Below are 13,569 nucleotides of genomic sequence, written 5' to 3'. Positions count from 1 at the left end.
ACTTTCATACGTTCATTCTTTCATACTTTCTTGTTTTAGCTTAGTTATACATATGTAATTATCTCTACGTTTTAAAGAGCCTTTCGCCCTATAACCTTCACATACATTATTAGGGTCTGCAACCCTTTAACCTTCGCAGATATTATTAGGGTATGCAACCCTTTATCCTTCGCATATATTATTAGGGCCTACAACCCTTTAACCTTCGCAGATATTATTAGGGTCTTCAACCCTTTAACCCTCGCATATATTATTAGGGTTTGCAACCTTTTAAGCATACAACCATACATATTTTTCCATAAAATCATAAATACCATACATACTTTTAGTTATATATATATATATATATATATATTCATATACATCTACATGCATACTCTTAACCCTTTCTATATCATTCAAATATCATTCATAACATTCATGTAGCATACACTTATCACTTAAGATAAGTGTATTAACTAAACACATAGGAGTATGCACATAGCCCCAAAAAACATAACAGAGAAAAGGGCTAAGAAACTCACCTGTGTCTTGTGTTTCTCAGAGTTAACTATAATACCCCTCCTTAGCTGTGCACGACTAACTGTGTAATAATTATAAGTATCAATTAACTACCTCTAACTATATCATATAATCGAATTATCATTCTAATCGAATCACGGTTCTAATCGAATTGCAATTCTAATCGAATGACAGTTCTAATCGCATGACAGTTCTAATCGAATGACTTTTCTAATCGAATGACCATTCTAAAACGAATGACAGATTCTAATCAAATGGCAGATTCTAATCAAATGACGGATTCTAATTGAATGGCAGATTCTAATCGAATAGAATTCGATTCGATTACTTTGCCCATTCGATTCGATTACTTTGCCCACTCGATTCGATTACTTTGCCCATTCGATTCGATTACGTTGTTCATTCGATTTGGTTTATTTTCGGATTTGAATATGATTTTATTCTCATCATTTTCCATCATTCTTTTCGACTCGTTTTGCCCGTCTTGCATAATAAATGATCATTTGACTTTAACTATATTGTTTCCTTGCACTAACTTGGTTCAAACATTACCCGTTTCTCCCGTTTCATTCCAAACAACTTGTTTATGTTCAAGTTTAAATTTTTCTCACATAATAAGGTCCGATTTACTATCCTACCAAGTTTCATGCAAAACCGACTTCGTTTACCCGTTCTTTTCACGAACCGAACACTACTCATTTGACCCGAAATGAACCAACTAACCCATTTACTCACAATTTCATTGCTTTATCAATAATCGCGACCCGTTCTATCATTCTACCAATTTTCATGCAAATCCGTACACGAAAAGTAAACCTTTTAACAAAAACGTACATTTGAGTTTATGTTCGAAATCACTCGAATAGACCAAAACCATATCAAACGAACTCAGAATTGAGTGATTCAAGGGGCCACGCAACCGTATCGCCCCGATCTACAAACCCATCACCTTTTCGTTTCCGGAAAATGCCGCTACAGTCGCTGGAGAGGCTGAACAGTGGCCAGAAAATTCCATTTTAGCTGTTGCGGTTTTGCTGATAAAAACTGGATTTCCCGACATCTGATCGAAGATCTGATCGATGAGAATATTCATTTATATGCCATGAACACCCAATTAAAATTTGAGACCGATCCGACGGTTAGATCTCCAGGATTCATCATGTCTTTGTGGGTTGTTTTCTCAAAAACGGGAATTTTGGTAATGAAGAAATTTGGAGGCTAGAATGGTTATAATGAGATGGTGTCTACTTTTATAGGAAGAGGGTAGGGTTTCATGTTTAACTTTTCATCTAATGACACATATTCTCCAACTACTTTAGATAATTACATTTATCTTCTATAATTTAATCAAACACAATTCATTTAAATACTGACGAAACTTGGGATGTTACATTGATGTTGATGATTATAAGGATATGGATTTGAAATGGCCAGCAACAATGTTGGACCAGAAAAGCAAAAGAGTGTATAATAGGATAGGAAGATACTCATTCACTTGTCCCAATAAAAGAATTGGATCTGACAAGTCAAAGACTATTTGCTACAACTGTCAACAACCAGTGCACTTTGCCAGAGAATGCAATCTCCCTAGACAATTTCAAAATCAGACGAGTCAGTTTCAAAATCAATACAATTAGCAAAGAAATCAGTTCCAGAATCAGAACCTGAATCAAGTTCCTCAGCAAAGACAATATCAAAACAACAACTTTCAGCAACAACAGAATAATCAACAGATCATTCCTCAACAACCACCACCACCACAAAAAACCCAAATGAACAACAATCAAGCTCCTATTCATCAAAACATAGCTAATGTGAACCAACCTAGAAATCAAGGCAATGTAGCTTTTGCACAAGAGCCACATGATGGGTAATTTGATTGGAGCAACCATGTATAAGAGATTGAAAAGGAAAATGTTGCTTTTATGGCAATAGTGAATGATCAAGCTGAAACTTCAAACTCTCAGGTAATTTCTGATCACTCTATTATTGATTTATGACAAATGAATGATTATTTGAAGAAAGAAGTATGTAAATAGCAGAGTGAGTGTTCCAAAAAGGAAAGTATTATTAATGTATATGAGATGAGTAAGAAGACTTATTAAAATCAAACTAAAAGTCTTGAAGAAGGCTGTATAGACAGCTACAAGACTCAGTCAAGATTCACCATAGAAATAAGGGTTGAAAAAGATGTACACAGAAGAAAAGCTAAAGAGTACACAACTTCAAGTGGAAGTTGATTTCTGAACAATTTAGTATCCACTAGAAATATTTATGGAAAACTAGAGAAAATCAAATCACTGGAAATATTTGTGGTCTAGATTTTGTGTTTTACAAGAAGAAATATGATGAATATTTGATGAAGGGGATGCAGAAAGATGAAGGAATGGGTGTGAAGAAAGAAGTATTGAATGTCAAGAAATTGGTGAAGAAACTGTCAATAAAATCTCAAGATTCAAAGAATTCCATTGACTATATCAAATCAACTCCATTTGAAATGAAAAGAAAAATCACAAAGAATGTTGTCAAAAGGAGACAAGAAAGTAAACTTAATGGTGATTGTTGGTGCATGAACGTAGATGACTTTGGTCCAAATCCGGTAAATGTATTGTATACTGTCATACCCGAATGTACTGTCACTGCTATTGAATGAATAAATGAGTAAAAGAGACGTTATCGTGTTTCTCATCTTGTAACGAATTCCGCGTGTTACATTAAAGAGTAGATCTTTTCGTGAACGTGTTTTACACGTCGTGTCATACGATCCATTCATCGTTCTTTCATCTGGTATCAGAGCTAGGTTCTCAGAATCTACTTGGAAAACTCATTTTCGTTTCTTTTCTACACTATTTTGATTATTCCGAAGGATGTAGCCGTTCAAATGTTACCAAAACTTCACACATTGTCACATTTTTGGCTTTGAACATCATACTAAAAAGTTATATCCTTACATTGTCACACCCTAACCTAAGGCGGAAATGCTGAGGCGTGAGATGATTGCTCACAACTCCCAAGGTACTATCATGCAATAATAAAAGTGACAGTATCTATTAATTTAATTAAATATTCGAATAATCAAATACAAATACAACTCATTAAACAAACAATAAATACAAATTTAAATCTTGATTATATCTCTCCTAACATAATTCTTCACTAAATATTGCAACTAGTTCAAACAATAACCTGTATATGCGTATAAAATAGAAAGGTTTGTCAACAACACATGTTGAGTGAGTAAAACACCAGTTTAAGACATCACAATAATATTATATAATAAATAAAGAAAGATGCAATCTGTTCCTGTGAGATAAGCACTTTAACCATATGAGCAAGTATATAAGTTGTAGATACGCATGATGCCAGATAAACTGGGCGATGGCTACTACATAAGCAAGTAAATAAGTTGTTGATACGCACGATGCTAGATAAACTGGGCGATGGCTACTACATAAGCAAGTAAATAAGTTGTAGATACGCACGATGCCAGTTAAACTGGGCGATGGCTACTATGACGACACAACCAAATAAGCAAGTAAGCAAATAACAAGTTAGGCATAAACTGATATACACACAAGGATTAAATAGTTGCTGTTTTTAAATACTAGATAATAGATAAATATTGTAAATACGCATATATCCCCAAAAGATTTAAAATAAATAAAAAGGGTAGTGATTACCCACCTTAGCAATTAAGCAAGAGATAAAGAATCGGTAAGAACGGTAGTAAACAAGAGTCACGCTCTTCGGAAGTTACCGACGAGAAATCCTAAGTAACAATAGTTGAGGAATAAATACGAATTAAATAAAGTCTAAAACTAAATAGAGGTTCGAGATTTGATGATCGAGTATAATCTTACAAAAGCTATTTATTTCATTATTTTATTATAAATTTCATTTTTAAGTTTTATCGTAATAAAGATGATTTAATTATATAAAATACATAAAAATACTTAAATAAATATTTATAAAACTGTTGTAAATATTATATAAAGAGATTGTTTTAAAATATTTATTTTAAACTAAAAATATGTTTAATGTATTTATGTAAATCTTTATTATTGATTAATATTTCTTTTATATTAATGTTGTAAAAGTTAGATAACTAATAATAAATAGTAATATTTATATAAAATATGATCTTTTATAGGATACGTAGATCATATTTTTAATACGTTACTTTACAATAAATTTTAAATATATATATATATATATATATATTAGATTAACACCCTTTTTAAATATTAAAACCATTAAATTTTTTTAAATAATCTATTATACATACATACATACATACATACATATATGGTTTTAACAAAGGTTCAAAAAAGTGCTCGGTTAACTTGTCTGTGTAGAAAATATGGACTAACTATTAAATGTATAATATCAATAACATAATTTAAATTATTAAATATATGAATATATATAAGTATAATTGAACTGTAACAAAAAAAGAAACCAAAAACGGTGCTAGAGGGGCTCGAACCCGCACCCTCTAGCCCCTTAGAATCTTAACACGCACCCCCTAGCCAACTGGGCTAGGGGGTTAGTTGGTTATAAGCCCGTAACGGAATTTTATAAACATGCATATGAACCCTAGTTTCCTACGGCCAATTCGTTAAGGGATTCGCCGATTACCCTTAGAGTTAAATATCCAGAAAAGACGAAGAGTACAACGACATACTTAATTACCTATATTAGTGAAGGATGATGAACCGATTTAGCAATATAGAAGACGACCAGACAAGAACAAGAACCCCGTGACTTCCCCTGAATGTTGCCACCTTGTCACATAAAAATATTATCATATACTTACACATATGTTGCCGATTTTACCTATTAAAGTCCCCCGTGACTTCCCCTGAATTCCCTCGTGCGGACAAGTCTGTTATTATGTTCCGGACCATAATAACTCACTTGTCCATCCAAGTTCATCCAGACCTCGTCACAATACTTTATTAGTTGATATTCAGATCCTATAACACTTGAGCTACTGGTTATATTTTAGGTATCTTTTAAAGACATCCTAATTCTTTATAACCAATGGCTCTGATACCAAGTTCTGTAACACCCCGTAACCGCAGCGGAAACGTACACGGGATGCAACAGACACATCTGATATCAACAGCATTGTTTATAAAGAAAACACCACTACATTAATTTAAACGTATTACATTGTTCTGAGTTTCATAACCATCTAAGCGTTATCACATAAGTGTTACCGATAGTACATTAACATATTTAATGCAAAATATAGATCTCTAGACTTCCACAAAATAGCACACAGCATCGAACACATATCACTCATTCCAATTTGAGTGTACCTAGAAAGCATGTAAAGAAAACGGGTCAACTACGAATAGTTGGTGAGTTTCACTAATTTAAATAAACCATAACAAATCATTATAATAATCATAAATAAGCGATGTAATTATGCTGAGCCCACAAGTGAGAACTCTGTTAATCCCAAAACATATCGATTAACCTCCGGGAACTCTGTTACCCCAGAATACTTCCAATAACCTCTGGGAACTCTGTTACCCTAGAAACACATTTAATAACCTCTGGGAACTCTGTTACCCCAGAAACACATTTAATAACCTCTGGGAACTCGGTTACCCCAGAACACATTTAATAACCTCTGGGAACTCGGTTACCCCAGAGCACTGTTTCGGGCCTTACACTGTTAGCAACTCAGACAATTACCATCTTAATTCATTACCGTACGATTCCCGTACAATAAACATTATATAAATACGTTCATTTCCATGCGATCAGCATGTACTTAAACACTTTGATAAAAACATGCTTTCCGCCCCGGGAAAATATTTAAAACAGTTCAGTAAAAGGGGCTCGTGAAAACTCACCTTCTTGTGAGCAAAGATGTACTACGGTGCACGGCTACTGGTACAGATCTGTAATACGATCCCCAAATCGTTACTACACAATTTCTATCAATATAACTTAAATTCGTGTTAACCGGTACGTCTGGGGACACTGCTAACCCAGTACCGTACACGATCCGGGGACAATGTTAACCCCGAAATACTTTTCAGGACTTAGATTGTGATATCACTTAGAGTTCTTTAGTCAAAACTACCGATAGTTTGTTTTCTCGTTTTGCGTGCCTAGCACGGTTATTCGTCTTTATGTTTTCAAAAAATGAGTTTGACCACATACGTCCCGAAAATAGTCATTATTGATATTTTCATGAAAGTGGTGAAATTAGAGCTCGGTTAGACACCCCGTTTGGCCGCGGGGCCCGTTTCCGCCTTTAATACACCGGAAACGGTTAAGTCGGGTAAAATTACCCAAATCATCCGAATTATTTTCGGATGATTTATTTTTACTTGATTAACTTAGTTTCATAAAAATCATCCATTTTTAAGGTTTTCAAACACCAGTCAGCTCGCTTAGGCGAACTTCGCCGGTTTACTCGTTTTAAGCTTTAAAAGTTTGTTTTTAAGTTCCATTTAGCACAAATAAATATCCGTTTAGTCTCGGACCTTGAAATTTTGTACAAACCATATTTTGACAGTAAGGAATTTTATAAAATTTTTTCCAGAATTAATTTTTATATCTAAAATTTATTTAACCATTTTTAAACGTCATTTAAACACCAAATATGTCGAAAATACCAAACGACCTTCGAAAAATCCCAAATTTTTCTGGGATGACCCCTGTCACCCACATAGTTCCCTGTAATTTTTCCAGAACCAAAAACTCATTTTTCATGCCATTTTTACCAAAACCGAGCTAGAAATCCCTAGAACTTGTTTTACCTAAAAGCCTACTTAGACTTCTCCAATGAACCTGAAATTTTGTGTGTGACTTTTATATGTTATAAAAAGCTTATCTTAAATTTTCCAGAATTTTTCATGATGTTTAGCTATTTTTCACCATTTTTGGCCAAAACCGAGCATTAAATTCACCAAATATTCATCCTTTATCCAAAAATTACCAAAAATTCACAGATCTCATATTTTCATGTGTAGATAATCTCTGTGAAATTTCGTGACCCAACTCTAGGTCTATCACAATCTGTCCAAATTATCTAAATCATACGAAAACCGAACTACCTTGTGTTTTCTAGCGTTAGATCGCAAAGATCTTGGTTTCTAGCCTTTGCTAGCCACTAGATACAACACCTACAAGCACAATAACACCACACCAAGCAAGTTATACCCACAATCAAGCCATTTTTTTCATGATTTCGGTTAAGACATCAAAACAAAGATTTTAACCGTAAAAATTTGTTTTTGACTCTTTTAACTCCTTTCTTGGACCAAGATCCCTTGTATAACTTGTATACATCACTTGATCATGCAAGAATCGGTTTCATCTCGGGTTTTCACCCATTTTTCATTTGAAACCTCATTTTCTCAAGATCATGGAATCAAAACTATGAATCAAACATTAAAACCATGTTTTTACCTTATGATTCTTGTTAAAAATCAAGGATTTGGATGAAGGTTGAAGTGTGTTGAGAGGATTTTGGAGTTGGGAGCTTAGAAAAAAGAAAATGTAATGTGTGTGTGTGTGTGTATTGGGACCGATCGGTCCTAGTATGTGTGGGGGGGGGGCCACATCTCCAACCATGGCCACACATTTGGATTGTGTAATCCGGATAATGTTGTGGATAATCTGGTTCAGTTCGTTTTTCGGTTAAACACTTAATTCGGCTTAAAACGAGGCTAAAACGGTCGTTTTTCGGCTTAAAAATAAAATTTATATAAAACCGATTTAAAATCTTTAAAAACTTAAACCATGACATTTATTGACTCAACACATCATATTGTCGGTCATTGTGCATCTTTTTCGGCTTGATCGATCGTCTCTTGCTTGGTTTGATGTTAAAGGTTTCGTTTAACGTACCGACGTACTAATAACTCGAAATCCTTTTTCTGTGCTATAAATTCACTTATCCCGAAGCCTTAATACTTCGTAAACCTTACTAAACATCATATATTTCATCTATGACGTAATCCCCGATTCGTTCGGGTTTCAATAACCGTTCATCGGTTAATCGTAATTCCAATACGACTAACTGTACATTCGAGTATAATTCGTACGGTGAATCTTATATACTCGTATAAACACATTATAATTCATATATTCAGTATTGAATAACACGTAAATAGTATATTCCGGCTAGGGTATACCTGAATTTGCCGGAATCGTTACATACGTGGTATACAAGCTTAGATGTTGATATATGAACATAAGTGTATATGTTACATATATGCTGTGGGTACCTATACGCTGATGAATCATTTATGGAGAATCAAGATTTATGTTGGAAGATATACGAGTGGAGAACCAAATGAAGATAGTCGTGACATATTATTGGGAGTTCATGAAATATAAAAGACCTAATTGTTAGCCAAATTAAAAGTCTAAAGTGTCAAATCATTTCTTGATGATCGGAAATCATGATGCTCATAGGTCTTGTATCTTGATGATTGAAATTTGAGAAACTAGTCTAAGCAATATTCGAGGGAGAGTCTGTTGGAGCATGAATGTCTACTTCTTAGACAACAAGACTAAGCAATATCCGAGGGGGAGTCTGTTGGAGCATGAATTTCTATCGCTTAGGTCTTGTAGGTTGTACTGTAGGATAGCAGTGATATACGGAGTTTACATGTTTAATATGTGAAAAAGGCTTGTACGAGCGTATAAGATATACAACCGTATAACTTATATGATCATATTAATATTCACACATTCAATGTCAAAGTCAAGAAGGGATCCTAAAGGAAAATTGATTGTCACGTTGCGATACACTCGACCAGATTCTTTACGAGTCATACCTTTATACCCGATGGAACAAGATTTTCATCCTTACTACCTTTGTTGGTCGTACTTGTCTTAACAGGTGAAGCTAGTATCTATCTGGATCATGGAGATAAGAGACATGATGTAATACGAGTTTATGATCCGATGTGGCTGGCGAATTGCTCACAGAAAGACATTGAAGTGTTACATTCGAGCAGGATACATATTTCAGGTGTCAAAGTTAAAACTCAAGAAAATCTATTCCAAAAGGTAGTTTATTTATGTTTCGAGAAGAATATACACTCTGGACGTGCTTGGGAAACCAACTATAGAGAGATAAGTAAAGAACAAGATCGTATTGAGGTGGAGTTTGAGGAAGAATGTTAAGAGGGGACTACTCGGGCTTCATGGAATCGTTTTCAATATATGCCAAGCCGAGTACCTCGTCCAACATCATAAACAAAGAAGCCATCGTTTGAAGAGACAAGGAAAGCGCATCGCAAGAAGCACTTTGGCATGGATTAGAGATGCAAGTACCTAGCACTATCCAAGGGGGAGTCTGTTAGAGCATGGAACGTGTTTTACTTAGGTCTTGTTAGGTCAATTAGATGATGATAGTAGTAAAAAGTGTTAGAATTTCAAATGTATGTGTATGTGGACATATACGGCGGATATGTCACATATCCGCCGCATATGTAATAGGCTTTGTGTGTTAACACCCGTATATGTTGAGTAAGAACACATACAGCGGATAACTACATATACACCACATATATGTGACCTATCCACTGCATATGTGCTGTCCTATATATATGTGTTGTATTTTTTTCATTTGAAAAAAAATGGATCCAAATCTTGATTGTCATATCTTATGATCCATTAAGTTCAAGCTTTGTAACATGACCGAAGCCTACAGCTCTTTGAGCAAAAAAAGTGCTAGGGATGGCAATATCCTAATCCTTACTAAAACAACTAAACATAGGTCATTCACGTAAATAGAAAAAGATGGAGAAATACAGGGATAGAACTTTAATATAATCAAGCACAAGTAGTGTCTAGGATAAGTAATGGTAAATCGCTAATAATGTTGATCAAGTGTGATTAGTTGTTTACTTTACCAACCTATCCTACTCACCCCATGTCCCTAATCATATTTAGCATTCTACCCAAACACTTAAAGCAAATTATAAACGCATAAAATAAATTCTAATACTTTTTAAAAATGAAAGGTTACCTTTTGGCGTGTAACTACCCGCGGTTGGCATTTCTAGTCTTTCCCTTAACCATTCGAGTCCAAGCACCGAAGGATGCCCAGATCCCTCGAACGTTGTCTCTGATACCAACTTGTAAGACCTCAAAACTTGGGAGTCCCACAGTTGGTAATCATTCCATAGAAGTTTAATTGTACAAGATAAAACGAGCTCATTTAATCTAAAAACAAACAACGAAAGTCTTTCAACTCAAATTTCCAAAACACAAAGCGGATTTTAAATTGAATAAAAAATTGTACTTTATTTAATTTAAAACTCAAGTCTACGCAGTGGAAACATAAAAATCAAACTAAATAATTCTTTATGTTAACAATCCCATTCGGTAAATAAAAACATAAACTTTAAAATATTTAAATAGAGTCTTCGACTAGAAATGTCATCATCCAAAGTCAGGTAGCTCATTGCACTTCCAAGCAATGTTCAATCTTTATCTAACGTGCAATCAATCTAACATGCACACAAAGTCAGCTTAAGCTGAGTGAGTTCATGCTTAAATAAAAAGGAATTTAAAAACATCATTAATCGTTAAAATATAAAATACAACTTTCAGACATCCTCATCATAAAAACGTCATTAATCATAAACTATATAATACAAAAATCAATAACCATCCTTATAAAAATAATATCCTCCGTCAAGCATGCAACACGATCCTCCTCACCTCAAGTCACTAAACACAAAGTAAAGGACCCAAGTAACATTTACCCTAAGGACAGATAAACTGTTAAGGGATTTTTAAACATCCATTCGCCTCAAGGACAATCTTCCTATCCCGGGACACATCCACCTTAACCCCCAATAGGGGAATTAAGGAATTTTATTCTTTTCTTCGACCCGGTCATGACTTGATAAAAACATACAAATCGGTGGCCACACCAAACATCAATTAAATCATATAATAACGAATCATCCTCAATCATAGACCAAAACATACGTATACAAAAAAATATGCAAATAACATACATACATCATCAAGTCTAGGAAATAACAAGCAAAAGTTGTACAGGGAAATAAACAGTAAGTGTGCATGTTAGGCCCAAAACGTCAAAAGCATTTAAAAACGAGCATCATGAAACTCACCTTATGATTGTAAACTCAAATACCATAGCTAGAGAACCTATAAGCTCAGCCAAGTCAAAAGCCTGTCAAGTTATAACACGTGACATTACTAACTAGACCACTAACGACTAGTTAACTCTACAAGCTTTTCCAACTCGATTAAACCGATCTGAAACCCCGTACACTACCAAAATCATCCACATCAGCCCCTAAACCTTAAATTTGATAATATTAACTTCTCACACCCGATTTGGGGCTACTGGTTCACAAAATATGCCCGGTGACCCTTGCAATTGACGAGTTCGCGCGTTAACGAACTGTTTGAGTGATCACCAACCAAAACTGCCACGTTTGTAAAAACAGTACTTTATTTACAGCCATTAACCTTTCCTAATACCACATGACCTAACCCAGTTGTCAATTCACTCAAACAATACCCTAATTGAAAGAATTACGATATTTAACCCACCTAAACCCTAAAATTCGAAATTTAGCAATTGACCTATCAAAACAACTCCAATGGCCATGAATTTTTAGTATGATATACTATACATACCTGGGAATCTTTTGGCACCAAAAGGCCCAATTTTTTTACCTCGGAAAGTGGGTGCCCAAGGTTGAAAACCGAAGCAATTGATCATCAAGGAGGCCACATATGAAGGAAACGAGATTATGGGAGATTAGTACACACCTTAGTTTACCTCCTAGAGCTTGGAATCGATTTTATTAAATCAAAAACGAAGAGAAGGGGAGCCTTCTTGCTGCCGATCGGAAAAGAGACAAGGGTGGGGGTGGCTTAGGGTTTTTAATATCAAAAGTTTCACAACTGGCACCTACACTTGCAATCTGTCTTCCTTGCTGCCAAACTAAAATAAATTACTTTTAAAAAGTACCAAGAGGCCCTTGGACACACAAACGAACCCCAGAATTTATTTACCAACCCTACAACGCGAGACATTCGTCTTACGAGAATTTAGTGATGTTACAAAAATTGATTAGGAGAGTGCTTTGTGGGAGGAGGTTTAAACATAATTTGAATAATGTAGGAAGATATTTTTCATCTTAAAAAAGATAACTTATGTAAAAATAAATGTGACATAACTAAATTAAAAGAATGTACTTTGGTTATGCTTCAATATATATGTGATATTTGAATAAAGAAAACTCATGAGTGTTATAATTTATATATATATATATATATATATATATTAGTAATGAGTAATATCATTAAATAACTTTAGGGAAAAAAAACTATAACATACGAAATATGTAACATATGGGTATATGTATAATTAACCGGATCACATCGAATAATAAAACGGGTCGGTTTAACGAATACCATACAAATAATAGAAATTGACGAATGTCACATGAAATACATAAAATGCATAAAATGAAACTTGATATATATATATATATAAACAAAACCGAAAAATTTAAAACAAATCAGGTTTTCGGGTTTATAAATCTCCCATTTACTTATCTTTGAGATTATTTTTGATCTTTTAACTTTACTAAGTTGTCAAATTTGGATCAGAATTTTGGGGATGTTACATATGTTATTATATGTATATGTCAATGATGGTTCGCTTGGTTAGAAAATTCAATGAAAAAGTGGGAACTACTTATATGGTGTGTTTTTTGCTACTCGAGGGGAACTCATTCGATATGCATTTGCTTGTTATTGCTACCGAAGTACTTATAAAACCATTGTTGTGTCCCCACCGTGACATGCAGGCTTTTGTGAAACATAAAGGTTTCCATGGTGGTTGTAGAATTTATAGCAGGCCCATTTGGATATTTAAACAACAATAGAAATTTGGATATTAAACATTATACTTTTAATCTTCACAAACATTTTAAATAATTGCTTTTATAGCTCGGAAAAGCAAGTCTTGATATGCTCGTGAGGTAAGGTTTTATATTTTTGGTATGGTATGCA

Source organism: Bidens hawaiensis, unplaced genomic scaffold (assembly GCF_021521415.1).
Source record: "Bidens hawaiensis isolate Kalapana, Puna unplaced genomic scaffold, B.hawaiensis_p1.1 tig00001093_1, whole genome shotgun sequence".
In the NCBI taxonomy this organism is placed as follows: domain Eukaryota; kingdom Viridiplantae; phylum Streptophyta; class Magnoliopsida; order Asterales; family Asteraceae; genus Bidens; species Bidens hawaiensis.
Note: the sequence above shows the minus strand (reverse complement) of the source record.